Raw genomic sequence first — 15,830 nt, forward strand, 5'->3', positions numbered from 1 at the left:
AGGACGCAAGTTATAGTTAGCTCAACTAACTATAACAGCGGAATTTGTATGGTTTTGTCTGAGTGAAATGTCCAACTATATATATATATATATATATATAGAGATATATATATATATATATATATATATATATATATATATATATATATATATATATATATATATATATATATATATATATATATATATATATAGAGAGATATATTACCTACTGGCGGTCGCCAGTAGGTAGTTATAGTTAGGATTTTTTTCAATGTTAAATCTCAAAATTCTATTTAGAATAACTTTGGCGCCGGTTGACGAATCTGCCTGAAAATTTCCTGAAAATGGCCTCGCGGGGTTCCGGTCCTTCCCTGAAAGTTTGGGGGGGATACGTTAAGCGGGGGCCAAGATAAAAGGGGGGTCCCAAAACGTGTTTTCCCCATGTTAATTTCCATAGGGCGGTCGATTTCACTTTTAGCCCGAACGGCTGAATGGATTTCCACGAAACTTGGCAAAATTGTAGGGACTGGTAGCCCGATGTGCCTTTGCTATGTCTCAAGATATGTGCTCCAGTGGATTTTGAGTAATTTAGGTTCAAAAAAATATATATATCTATAGGCGCTCTCCCGTGCGCGCACCGGAGTGCGCTCCAGGCGCGACACGCGACTTGCGCGTAGGAAGCTGATTGGCTCTCAGTTGTCTGTAAACATTCTAAACAGTGCGGAGCGGCCGCCATCTTGTGTCTCGGTAAAATCGAGACACAAGGGGTTTGAAAAAAAAAGGGGCAAATGACCATAAGGGGGAAGAGTAGACCCCCTCTGACCCCCTAGGTTTGATGTAGGGACTAAAATAGGGTCCTGCAGGGCATTAAAATTTTTTTTTCGTTTTGCGCGGGGGAAGCGCATGGTACGCGCACCGGCGAAGCACGGGGAAAATCCAGGACCATATTTATGAAGGCCTTGCGCTGTTAGTTTTGCGCTTCCTGTGCGTCAATTTTTGTGACGCACCAGCGGTGTAAAAAAATGCGCATTGTTATGCAATATTTAAAAAGTGACGCATCTATCTAGATGCGTCACTTTTTAAATATAGTGCAACGAGGTACATTTTATTACACTGCTGGTGTTATGCGTCACTTTTCTGTGCGCACTCCTTATGACATTCCAGATGTGTCATATTTAATGTATGACGAATCATGTTGCAAGGAGTTACAGATACGTCAGTATTTCTGACATATCTGTAAACATAAAAGTGATGCGAGGCAGGTGCAAGATTTTGACGCAACAGCATCCTAAAAGTGACGCAGAGAAATCTTATAGATTTCAGTACGTCGTTATTACCAAGCTTTTTGCGGGGGAATGCCCCCTTTGCATACATTATACCTGATGCAGATACAATATGGCGCAGAGTTTTAAAAAGTGACCCATGTACCTAGATGCGTCACTTTTTAAAAATAGCGTCAGGTATAATGCATGCAGAGGGGGTGTTCTCCCGCAAAAAGCTTTGTAATAGCGACGCAGTGAAATCTTTGAGATTTCACTGCGTCAGTTTTAGGATGCTGTTGCGTCAAAATCTTGTGCCTGCTTTACAGCAGGTGTTAGACTGAGGCAAGACCTTTCACATGCTGCTTTCCCCATTTGAAAGGACACATTACTGGAGTTGCGTCACTTTTGTGACGCACTCCAGCAATGCGTTACTTGGAATGTCATAAGGAGTGCGCACAGAAAAGTGACGCATTGCACCAGTAGTGTAAAAAAATGTGCCTCGTTGCGTTATATTTAAAAAGTGAGGTATCTAGGTAGATGGGTCACTTTTTAAAATCAAGCGCCACATTATATCTGCGTGAGGTATAATGCATGCAGAGGGGGTGTTCTCCCACTAAAAGCTTTGTAATAGCGACGCAGTGAAATGTTTGAGATTTCACTGCGTCACTTTTAGGATGCTGTTGCATCCTTTAAATATAGTGCAACGAGGCACATTTTATTACACTGCTGGTGTGATGCGTCACTTTTCTGTCCACAGTCCTTATGACATTCCAGATGTGTCATATTTAATGTATGACGAATCATGTTGCAAGGAGTTACAGATACGTCAGTATTTCTGACATATCTGTAAACATAAAAGTGATGCGAGGCCGGCGCAAGATTTTGACGCAATAGCATCCTAAAAGTGACGCAGAGAAATCTCATAGATTTCAGTACGTTGTTATTACCAAGCTTTTTGCGAGGGATTGCCCCCTCTGCATACATTATACCTGATGCAGATACAATATGGCGCAGAGTTTTAAAAAGTGACCCATGTACCTAGATGCGTCACTTTTTAAAAAATAGTGTCAGGTATAATGCATGCAGAGGGGGTGTTCCTTGCAAAAAGCTTGGTAATAATGACGCAGTGCGTCACTTTTAGGATGCAGTTGCGCCAAAATCTTGCGCCTGCTTCACAGCAAACCTTTCACATGGTGCTTTTTCCATGTGAAAGGACACATTACTGGAGTTGCGTCACTTTTGTGACGCACTCCTGCAATGCGTTACTTTTGTGTTTACAGATATGTCAGAAATACTGACATATCTGTAACTCCTTGCGAATTGATTAGTCATATATTAAATATGACATATCTGGAATGTCATAAGGAGTGCGTCCAGAAAAGTGACGCATCGCTATTTTCACGTAGCGATGCGTCACTTTTCAGAAATGAGGCCTCCAGTTTATTCACTGTGTCATAACTTTCTTTTCTAACACTCACCTTCTTTCATTCCTCCTACTTCACTTCCTTTCACCTCTCATACCTTTCTGTTCTTTCTTACTCATTCTCCTTTCAATTATCAATGCACTATTTTTCATTTACTCTTCATTTTTTAAGATTATAGCTCTTTGATGAGAATTGGAGGTAGTTCTGAAAAGAACTTTTGGTTTTCTTCTTTTAACTGAACAGGAACAAAAACAGGGAATAGAAACTGCTCAACAGGAGCAAAAAGAAAAGAAAAAAATTAGGGGTGGGAAGGGCAGTGATGGTTCTCCAATGCCCGAACCATGAGCAGGACACTTTGCTCCCCATAGGTGAGGAGTTGATTGCAGTATCTGCATCTGACGACCCCATGGTTGAATGCAGGTTGAATGTTTGCTACCTGCCCCTGAGATTGTTCTCTTCCTGAAGAAGTTGCTCCTCCTGTTGATGTAGAGGCCCCATCTCTGGGAACCTCTTGTGCCAGAGCCCTGACACTTTCCCGGGCAAAATTCTGGGGGTGCCTCCTCTCCACATGGCGAATCATGGTGAAGTTGCCAAAAGAGTATTTTTTTGGGGGGTTACCCCGTGACAGGACCTGTTTGCAGATCCTGCACTCTACTTTTGGTGCATTCACCTTCTTCTGGCCTGCTGGAAACTTAAAAAATTTCCAGATGAAATCTTCCTTCACCTTTGGGGTAGGAGGCTCTTCATCAATGAAATCATTGGAGTCATCTTCACTGCTGGATGGTCTGGCAGCCATGATGAATCCAGGAATATGGAGCAGCAAAAAAGGCAGGTCTTTCAGTCACAAAAGTGAAAGAAGAAGTGAAGGAAATGGGTGGGGATTTCATTCATTGTAAAAAAAAACTGTTAGCAACCAATGAAAAGTGTTATTTTAGGGTCACATGACCCGACGCGTTTACGCTGCGCGCTCCGGAGCACTTCCGGGTGCGTTTACGCAGCGCGATCGTAGGCGCTTCCGGGGCGCAAACGTGGCGCGATCGTAGGCGCTTTTCCGTGCGTTTAGGCGCCGCGCACGTATGCGCTTCCGAGGGCACTTACGTTGCGCGCCGAAGTGACGTCATCAATCTTTTATAGAAATACATAATCATTTTCCATATTAAAAAAAACAAATTTTAATTGTATGGTACGAAATGTTTTGCATTATTATTAACTTTTCATTCATATTTTTTTTTCACGAACGACAGTTGCGCTCTGGGTGCGCTTTCAGATGAGCTCTCGGAGAAGCTTACAGGAGAGCTTAGCTGAAAGCTTCCCGGAGCGCGCACCCAGAGCGCAAAAGAAAAAAATTATAAAAAAAAAATGAATACTTAAAAAAAAACAGCAAATTGTAAAAAAAAAAAAGGTTAGAAACTCGATATACAAAGGAATTAGCATTTAAAAAACCTATGAAATTCACAGAAAAAACCATAGGTTTCACACCAGTTATAGTTAGGAATTAGCATTTAAAAAACCTATGAAATTCACTGAAAAAACCATAGGTTTCACACCAGTTATAGTTAGGAATTAGCATTTAAAAAACCTATTAAATTCACTGAAAAAACCATAGGTTTCACACCAGTTATAGTTAGCTGGAAATTTTACTGATATAAAACCATTGAAATTCCCACGTTATAGTTAGTCGGACTCACTATAACTTGCGCGTGCAATGCACTGCTGATGACATCACATATTACATCACTCATGACATGGTCAGTGACATCACTCATGACACCATCCTTGTGACATAGTGACAGACCTTCTTTCACTATAATGTAACCCTTGAGACACATATTCAAAAATAGAAACTGAAATTTTTAAAAAAATGGAGATACCTATATCAGTTACAACAAGCAATTCAGTAATTCCACTATCTATATACACATCCACTCATTCACCAACAGTTCAATATAGTCACTCATACATATACTCACTCATCATATGAAGTGATACACCTATACATCCTGTTACACACCGACATTCATCCAAAAGTTACTCACACACATATTCTCACGTGCAAATAAACTATTGGACATCCATTTATTTGAATATAGAGTTATACACACACTTCCACCTTACTTCTATTTAAAATTACACATATTTATTCTCTTAAACAATCACTTATAGAAACACATACTTATTTAAACAGGAACTCTTACAATCTCTTACTCTCACATATACTCACTTATATACATCAATATTCACATATACTAGATTAAAACATATGTAGTTACTGATAAAGACACTAGTGAGACAGTCATTCACTCACTAACAAACACATATAGACACTCATCCACCCATACAGTCCTGTACATATGCTGTCTTCAAAACACATACAAATAAAGAGTCAGTCACTCATGCATCTATGTGCTAAGTAATACCCCCACCAAACCATATAGACACTCATACTGATACTAATAATAATATCAAATAACCCATATACATACACATGAGTGGATGTGTATTACATGGTGGTATTACTGAATTGGTTGTTGTAACTGGTATGGGTATATCCACTTTTTTGAAAATATTAGTTACTATTTTTGAATATGTGTTTCATGGGTTACATTATAGTGAAAGGAGGTCTGTCACTGTGTCACAAGGATGGTGTCATCAGTGATGTCATGAGTGATGTCACTGACCATGTCATGAGTGATGTAATATGTGATGTCATCAGCAGTGCATTGCACGCGCAAGTTATAGTGAGTCCGACTAACTATAACGTGGGAATTTCAATGGTTTTATATCAGTAAAATTTCCAGCTAACTATAACTGGTGTGAAACCTATGGTTTTTTCAGTGAATATATATATAGATATAGATATATTACCTACTGGCGGTCGCCAGTAGGTAGTTATAGTTAGGATCTACTTTCCATAGGAAATCCGCAGCATTTTATTGGGAATAACTTTGGCGCCAGTGGACGAATCTTCGCGAATTTCTCAAAGTTCGTGGCCCGCTCTGCTCCGCACCTTCCCTGAAAATGTGGGGGGGATTCATCAAGCGGGGGCCGAGATAAAAGGGGGCTCGCAAAACGTGTTTTCTCCATGTTAATTTCCATAGGGCGGTCAAACTCACTTTTAGCCCAAACGGCTGAATGGATTTCCACCAAACTTGGCAAAATTGTAGGGACTGGTAGCCCAATGTGCCTTTGCTATGTCTCGAAATATGTGCTCCAGTGGTTTTTCAGTAATTTAGGTTAAAAAAAATATATATATCTATGGCAGGGCCCCGGTACGCGCACCGGGGCGCGTACTGGGCGCACTCCGCGACTTGCGTGCGAAAAGCTGATTGGCTCTCGGGTGTCTGTAAACATTCGAAACAGTCCGGAGCGGCTGCCATTTTGTGTCTCGGTAAAATCGAGACACAAGAGTTGGCAAAAACAAAGGGGGAAATGACCATAAGGGGGCAGAGTAGACCCCCTGACCCCCTAGGTTTGATGTGGGGGCCAAAAAAAGGCCCAGCGGGGCAAAAAATATATATTTTTTTGATTTTCACGGGGGGAGCGCCCGGTATGCGCACCGGGGAGCGCACCGGGGAGCATACCATGGGGAAAAAAAATGACAGTTTAAATTTTTTTTTGCTGTTTTTAAAATAAAAAATCTTTTTGTTGTTTTTTTTTTATTTAAGTACCTACATGTAGGTATCAATGTAGAGACTTGGGGGCAGATTTACAAGCCACTTGCTCCACTTTTGCGTCACTTTTCTCATGTTAAACGTGACGTAAAGGTGGCGCAAGGGGCTTGCAAATCTGCCCCTTAATTTTTTTATTTTTATTTTTGATTTAAGTACCTACATGTAGGTTCCAACGTAGAGACTTAGGGGCAGATTTACAAGCCCCTTGCGCTACTTTTGTGTCATTTTTCCTATGTTAAAAGTGACGCAAAGGTGGCGCAAGGGGCTTGTAAATCTGTCCCTTAAGTTTAATGTACACCTTCTCCTCTGTAGATATCTTGCATGTTGTTACAGATGTTATTGTGGTAAATGGAATCCATACCATAGTCTGTCAAGAAAGCAGAAACAGGATACTTTAAGCACTTCCTGAGAAGGCCTAGTGGATGATGGGTAGTGTATCCTGCTCCCTTATGATGAAAAAGAGATGTATATTACACATTGTAGATATATGGCCGGGATGCCCGTCACCCCCTCCCAACACAATCCCCAAAGGATGGGAAGTCGGACACGGTCTTGAACTTTTGGAAGGCGGGAGGGAGTCACCCTCCCGGCCGTATTTATTAAAATATGAAACAAAATTTAAAACATTAAATAAAAGTTTCATAATCATGTACAATTTTACATTTATTACATTTCGATGAAGACATGTTCTTTGGCTAACCTTAACAGATCTCTAATACAAAGGTTTCCTAGCCGAGTCTAACATCCTGCAAATGCATACATTCTAAATTAAAATTGTACATCCTAGCATTAAGGGCCAACGGCAAGGTCTTAACCGGTGTCAGATCCCTACTACCAAAACTCTCGCCCTCACGGTGTGAGTGGCGCATGCGCAGAGGACTGTACCCTCATTGCCAACTGTAATTTCCCTTGTCTTGGTGGGGGCCCCCCTTTACACTCGACGCCATCTTAAAGGTCGTCCGAGTTCCCGTGTGAGGTATCTGTAGGAAGGACAGCGTGGACTCCCCCCCATCCCCACACTCTCTATCCACCGTCGCGGATATCCGGCCCCCGGGAAATTAGTAGGAGGGTCATATAGCCGCCTCCTCCCCTGGAAGGGGCCTATGGCCGTCTCCCCCTAGGCGACCCATCCTTAGTGGGTGCCGCCTCCCCGTGGGAGGGGCCAATGGCCGCCTCCCCCCGGGCGCTCCCATCCATAGTGGGTGGCGCCCCCCTCTAGGGACCTTGAAATTACTGCTCCCCGATCATGACCTTACCGCCCGACCAAAAAATAAATAAGACAGTTGTTCACCTACTAAGGAAGGAAAATATTCAGCATATCTAATTGTACCAAGACTTTTTACTCCTAAAAGAAAAACAGTATCCTATAGACAGAAGGCACATCCTCAACCTAAACATTCATTTACTTTCATGCAGAGGAAAAATGGGCCTATCACAGCAAAACTTTTTTGCAAAACAAACATTGCCATAAGGGGCTGGTGGGTGGGTCAAAATTGCTGCTTGTTCCGTCGAGGGCTCACGAGCAACGAGTGGGTGCAGCCTTCAGAGCACAGGGACAAGAGGATGCTTCTTCGGATTCCCGCTCTATTTATTCTTCTGTGGGAGGGCTTGTACCCTCCTCCGGTACGCCTACCGGGCGTGGCCATCGGTGTAGGTGTCTAGGACAACCCCTCTTGGGCGGGAAAAGGCGCGCCCCGGCTACGCCGCTTCGGGCATACCAGCTGAGACACGCCCCCCGCCCAAAATGGTTTCCCGGGAGGATCGGGGCACCCAACCATACGTTTGGGGGGACCGAGTGGTCGCCCCTTTCCATATGGCCGGGATGCCCGTCACCCCCTTTCAACACAATCCCCAAAGGATGGGAAGTCGGACACAGTCTTGAACTTTTGAAAGGCGGGAGGGAGTCACCCTCCCGGCCGTATTTATTAAAATATGAAACAAAATTTAAAACATTAAATAAAAGTTTCATAATCATGTACAATTTTACATTTATTACATTTCGATGAAGACATGTTCTTTGGCTAACCTTAACAGATCTCTAATACAAAGGTTTCCTAGCCGAGTCTAACATCCTGCAAATGCATACATTCTAAATTAAAATTGTACATCCTAGCAATAAGGGCCAACGGCAAGGTCTTAACCGGTGTCAGATCCCTACTACCAAAACTCTCGCCCTCACGGTGTGAGTGGCGCATGCGCAGAGGACTGTACCCTCATTGCCAACTGTAATTTCCCTTGCCTTGGTGGGGGCCCCTCTTTCCACTCGACGCCATCTTAAAGGTCGTCCGAGTTCCCGTGTGAGGTATCTGTAGGAAGGACAGCGTGGACTCCCCCCCATCCCCACACTCTCTATCCGCCATCGCGGATATCCGGCCCCCGGGAAATTAGTAGGAGGGGCATAGAGCCGCCTCCTCCCCTGGAAGGGGCCTATGGCCGTCTCCCCTTAGGCGACCCATCCTTAGTGGATGCCGCCTCCCCGTGGGAGGGGCCAATGGCCGCCTCCCCCCGGGCGCTCCCATCCATAGTGGGTGGCGCCCCCCTCTATGGACCTTGAAATTACTGCTCACCGATCATGACCTTACCACCACAGGCGGGATAGTTGACCGGCTATCCGGCCCAGCCCCAAACTCCTCCTAAAGGTCATGCTTCCTCAAACCCCTTAGCCATGCTATGAAGTCTCCTATGAGTAAAACATTCCCCTCCCGGGACAGGTGAACCCCATCATTCAGATACATGTGATCACCCCGAATACACCCATGAGGAATGCTATGCAACTGCGCAGAGCGAAACAATCTACCAATTTTATTGTTTACCTTCTTCACCGAATGGTTCAGTGCTGACACCGCAAGGCCCCCCCGCCATACTTTCCTGGGAATCATGTGGGACCAGGCAATCGTGCACCCCGGGATTCTTTTGGCCAACCAGCTAACAGCAGACAAAATTTGTTCAAACAACACTCGTCTACCCAGTGTCACCAAGTCATTGCCCCCCAGGTGTACTATGACTACAGATGGCGGTGACCTTTGCCACCCTAAGAGACCCTCTACAAATGACTCGAATTAGTCAAAACAGAGCCCGCCCTTCCCATGGAAGGTCACTCTGTTCCCGTACTCCCCAGCTGTGCGAGTCGCGTTACCAGCTTTGAATACATCCCCGGCGCGCCTCACGTATGAGTGGCCCACGACCCATACCACTCTCTCTCCAGTCGGTGATCCTTGACCGCTGGTCTCCTGGTGCTGGGTCAACTGCAAATTCCGCCCCGCGTGACAGGCTTGCGAAACTGTAATTCAAACAAAAGACAAGAAGCGTGAGTGCATGTCAATTGACTTTACAACATGTGCAATCGCACATACCTTTTGAAGCAATTCGAGGACCATCGTCCCAACTGTTTCACTTCCTCTGCACTCTGACCCCTGGCTGTAGCCTCAGTAGCAGCCCCTATCCTAAAGGAGTGGGTCCCAAAATCGCACGGGTCCATGCCCGCAGCAGCGATTGTCAGTGCTAGCACCCTCTGGAACTGAAACCTCGTCAGTGGGGTGCCATCGTTGTGCCTCAGCAAACTCCCCCCCATGTATCCACCCTCAGTGCCAAGTATTCCTCTATACACATTATCGGGCACGTGGGGGACCCTCGCACGCGCTGCACAACAACACTGTTTCCCGTAGCACCCTGGTCAGTCTTGGACCTATTATCGTGACAACCATCGAATCACCCCTAATTAGGATGTGATCCCTGCACAAGCCTCCCTCCACATCTCTCTTATTCCTTGCGACCAGTTCGCTCACCCGCATAGCCCCATGGAACGCTAATGCGAAAGCTGCCTGGAACAGAACTGCTTCGAATTGGGAGGAGCATGTCTCGACTAGTTTCGCCATGAGTAGGGACAACCCTTCTAAGCCAATCGGGCGCCTCTCATCTTGCTTGCGACCCTCGAGGCGCTGCCAGCCGCGAAGGGCTTTTTTTCGCCAAAAAGGAACCCGTTGGGTCTTTGATGCCATGCACCTGCTCCATGAATGAAATGGCCGCCCTGTGCCTATTGGCCGTTGCCGCTGATCGGCTTTCTCTGTGCAGTGCTACCAGGAACCCTAGGAAGGATTCCTCCTGACCCCAGTTCTGATTCCCTGTCGGACCCAAAAATGCACAATAGGAACGAAACGCTCCTTCGTATGCCTTCCTCGTCCTGGGGGCTAAGCTTGCTGCCACGAGGTCTTGTAATCCGGGGCACCGATTAGCCAGAGTGCTTCGGGGAATGGTGCCGCCACTAGGTCCGCTGTAGGTAGATAACCCCTGAACGCGTGCATATGTGAACGAGAGAGTGCATCAGCCGCATGATTCATTACACCCGGCACATGTTTCGCCCTGAACTGTACATTCAGTCTCATGCAAAGCAGCACAATTTCTTTCAACAATCTCAAGATCCATTTGCAGCGTGCTGCCTGTTGGTTAATACATTCGACAACAGTCATATTATCAGACCAAAATACCACAGAGCGGTCTCGAAAATCGTCTGGCTATGCCATCAGAGCAACAAAAACAGGGAACAGCTCCAGGAACCCAATGTTACTTGTGAGACTGCTGGAGTGCCACCACGCCGGCCATGTTTGCACTGACCATCAGTTACCAAAAATGGCGCCAAATCCCACGCTCCCCGCCGAGTCAGTCCACAAACCCAGCTCGTCTGAAGAGGCTGGCGGCTTGCTCCACACTACTCGACCGTTGAAGTCCGCCAGAAATGCCAACCAAATGCGCATATCCTGGCAAACCTCTGCAGACAGTCTCGTACGGTGGTGTCCTTCTTTGAGACCAACCATAGCTTGTGCAATAGAGCGTGAGAAGGGGCGGGCCATAGGTATAACTCTCAAGGCAAAGTTAAGCTGACCCACTGTTTGCTGTAACTGGTGCAGGGTCACTTTCTCCTTACTCAGGCATAGCCTCAAGGAAGCCCTAAATTTGGTTACCTTTCCTTCCGGTAAACGGAAACATCCCTCCACAGAATCGAGCTAAATTCCCAGAAATTCCAGTGAAGTCGATGGTCCAACCGTTTTACCTGGTGCCAATGGGACTCCAAACTCCCTCATGAGGATACAAAAGTCATGTAGCGCCTGCGCACATTTCGTGTCGCCGGCTGCTCCCAAGAACAGGAAGTCATCTAGATAATGCATAACATGCCTATGCCCTGTGGCCTCGGTGAATGCCCACTCTAAAAAACAGCTGAATTTTTCAAATTAGGCACAAGAAATGGAGCAACCCATCGGCATGCATTTATCCATGTAATAACTCCCTTGGAATGCAAAACCTAGCAAACGCTGATCCTGTGGGTGTACCGGGTGCAACCGGAAAGCTGATTCGATATCTGATTTTGCCATCAGCGCCCCGGGGCCCAGGCGATTTAACGTGGCGACGGCATCATCGAATGATGCGTACCACACCGAACAGACTTCTGGGTCAATGGCCTCGTTCACCGAGCAACCCCTTGGAGCAGACAGGTTATGGATCAGCCTAAACTCCCCCGGGTCCTTCTTCGGGACCACCCCTAATGGGGAACAGATGAAATCCGCAACTGGTGGGCGCTGAAAAGACCCCGCCACTCGCCCTAGACTGACTTCTTTTGCAATTTTTCTCTCTACCACACTTGGATTATGTTGCACTGATAACTGGTTTTTACAAAAGGATTCCCCTCAAAAATCCCCCGCCGGGATGTGGAAGCCATGTAAGAATCCCTTCCTCAACACCCCAGCGGAGACATGATCAGGGTTTAACCAAGGAGTCATAGCCATGAGATCAACGGGTGTAGGCAATTGGTCACAACGATCAACCTCAGTCCTGCTTGGACCCTCCCTTTCCTCCCGCCCCGTTACTTTTCGATCTACATGAACTCTCCGGGTGTGAGGAATTCCCACAGCCTGCACACACATGTTTGAACCTGCATGTCCCTTGCGGTCTGTTACAGTTGCCTCGATTGAAGCCCCAACAGACCCCCCGCTTTCCACCATTCCCGCCGGTTTTCGGCTGGTGATCGCCACCGGCGCCTGCTCGAAAGGGCACCGCGGGACTTTGGCGGGAAACCCCTGACCCACTCCCGCCTGGCAAGGATGTACCTGCCACCCCCGGCAGGAGCTGCTTATGCCAAGAGACTGAGTCGAGGCAGTCCCATGTCAGAGAGGCATCATATTCTTTCGCTTTTCGGAATTTCATGTCGTAACCTTTCCATTCCTCCCCCTCATACATTGCATAAAAATCCATTATATGAGTTTGATAACAAGACAGTTCAGTTAATACATCGGGCTTACGCTCCCCCATAACTGCAGTAAATATTGCAAAGGCCTTCGCCCAATTCGTTATCGTTTCATCCACCCTGAACTCCGCCATCTTGGCGCGCCAGATGCTCGGGTGCCACAAATCTTTCTGGGTTTTAGCATACTCCATCTCGCGATGGTCAGTCAATAACGAAAACATATTGACATACTTGTCCCCCCATATCAATTATTTCGTTGCAATAGGGATGTGTTGTGCCACCCTCTCCCGCCTTGAGGGTAATGAGCCCTCCCTCGCCATTGGCAAAGCGAGCTTACCCGGTTCGGTCGTTGTTCCCGCCGTTTTCTCGAGACCAACTGCCGGTCCTACCGGTGTCACCTGTGGGGAAACAAGAGGAAGATTCGCCTTTGCGGCATCTCGCGACTGCCGCAACTGCTGGATTAGTAGCTTGGCCTCTTCGGCCGTGTCTCCGGGCGCCGTAGCACCCCCCGCCTTCTTAGTGAGCCATGCGGCCAACTGGGTGGCCAATTCAGGAGGCATATCCTCATCGGTAGGGGGCGTAATCACAACCGGGATCGGTTGACCCGCGTCTGGGATTGGTACCGGGTCGTTAGCTGGTGTGACAGGGTTGACCGGGGGCACCTCAGGGACCGGAATCCCCCCAGCAACCGCCCTCCTCTTGACCCGCTTCCCTCTACCCTCGGGGACGACTCCCGGCAAGGCCGGGCCTATTACCTTTTTAGGACTACCAGGATTGTTCAGTGCCACCAGTTGCTTTTTGACGTCCGCCAAACCTCGACCGATCGCTGGGACTTGTCCGACTTTTCGTTCCATGCCCGCTATTCGGTTCACCAACATGCGTAGCACCTTATCTGTCTCGGAACCCTTTCCTGCCTTCTTGCCAGACATGGTGTCGATTATCCGCTCCGAGTCGATCAACACGGTCCTGGATTCTTCGCCTTAAAGTCACTGAAAGAGAAACACAAGAATTACAAGTTCTCAAAATTGCTGCTTGTTCCGTCGGAAATTCCACGTTATAGTTAGTTGGACTCACTATAACTTGTGCGTGTAATGCACTGCTGATGACGTCAAATATTACATCACTCATGACATGGTCAGTGACATCACTGATGACACCATCCTTGTGACAGAGTGACAGACCTCCTTTCAGTGTAATGTAACTCTTAAAACACATATTCGAAAATAGAAATTACCATTTTTTAAAAAAAGGAGATATCCATACCAGTTACAACAACCAATTCAGTAATTCCACCATCTATATACACATTCTCTTATTCACCAACAGTTCTATATAGTCACTCATACATATACTCACTCATCATATGTATGATACACCTATACATCCTATTACACACCGACAGTCATCCAAAAGTTACTCACACACATACTCACACATGCAAATAAACTATTGAACATCCATTTATTAGCATATACAACTATACACACACTACCACCTTACTTCTAAGGAAACTTACACATACTTACTCTCATAAACAATCACTTATAGAAACACATACTTATTTAAACAGGAACTCTTACAATCTCACATATACTCACTTATATACATCAATACTCACATATACTAGATTAAAACATATGTTGTTACTGATAAAGACACTAGTGAGACAGTCATTCACTCACTAACACACACATATACACATTCATCCACCCATACAGTCCTGCACATAAGCTGTCTTCAAAACACATACAAACAGCGAGTCAGTCATTGATGCATCTATGTGCTAAGTAATACCCCCACCAAACCATACAGACACTCATACTGATACTAAAAAAGATCTAATAACCCACATACACACACATGTAGCTACTCACAAACCCATGCAGCCACTTATACACAAAGTGAAACACTGATACATACATTTCAATATTTATAAGTTACTCGCTAATATATGTATTCACTAAGATACACTTAATAAGCCAGTTAACCAATCAATTTTTTGTTTAAAAAAAATTCATTAAGACACTTATTTAAACATTTATTCTTCAATCGACCTTTACATATACATATATAAAACATATTTATTTTTCAGAAAGACACACATTCACTGGATGGTGTCATTAGTGATGTCATGAGTGACGTCACTGACCATGTCATGAGTGATGTAATATGTGACGTCATCAGCAGTGCATTACACGCGCAGGTTATAGTGAGTCCAACTAACTATAACGTGGAATTTCAATGGTTTTATGTCAGTAAAATTTCCAGCTAACCATAACTGGTGTGAAACCTGTGTTTTTTTCAGTGAATTTAATAGGTTTTTTAAACGCTAATTCCTAACTATAACTGGTGTGAAACCTATGGTTTTTGCAGTGAATATATATATATATATATATATATATATATATATATATATATATATATATATATATATATATATATATATATATATATATATATATATACATATATATATATATATATTACCTACTGGCAAACGCCAGTAGGTATATATAGTTAGGATTTTTTTGAATAGGGATTTCTGAAAATTCTATGTTGAATAACTTTGGCGTTGAAGGACGGAATTGGCTGAAATTTTCAGGAAAATGGCACATTTTGTTTCTGAGCGTCCCCTGAAAGTTTGGGGGTGTTTAGTGAAGTGAGGGCCGAGAAAAAAGGGGGGTCCCAAAACGTGTTTTTATCATTGAGTTTTCCATAGGGCAGTTGGACTCACTTTTAGCTCGAACGGCTGAATGGATTTCTATGGAACTTGGCAAAATTGTAGGGATTGGTAGCCCAATGTGCCTTTGCTAGGTCTCAAGATATGTGCAATAGTGGATTTTGAGTAATTTGGGTTCAAAAATATATATATATCTGTAAGCGCGCCCCGGTACGCGCACCGGGGAGCGCTCCAGGCGCGCTACGCAACTTGCGCGCGGAAAGCTGATCGGCTCCCCGGTGTCTGTAAACATTCTAAACAGTCCGGAGCGGCCGCCATCTTGTGTCTCGGTAGGATCGAGACACAAGAGGGGGCCAAAACAAAGGGGAAAATGACCATAAGGGGGCAGAGTAGATCCTCCCTGACCCCCTAGGTTTGATGTGGGGGCTTTAAAAGGGCCCCGCGGAGCAAAAAAAATATTTTTTTTTCGTTTTTTTGTGGGGGGAGCGCCCAGTATGCGCACCGGGAAGCGGTCCGCGGAGCGTAATATGGGGAAAAAAGAATGATAGCATTTTCAAATATTGTATGTTTATTGAT

Source organism: Lissotriton vulgaris, chromosome 3_1 (assembly GCF_964263255.1).
Source record: "Lissotriton vulgaris chromosome 3_1, aLisVul1.2, whole genome shotgun sequence".
Taxonomy (NCBI): domain Eukaryota; kingdom Metazoa; phylum Chordata; class Amphibia; order Caudata; family Salamandridae; genus Lissotriton; species Lissotriton vulgaris.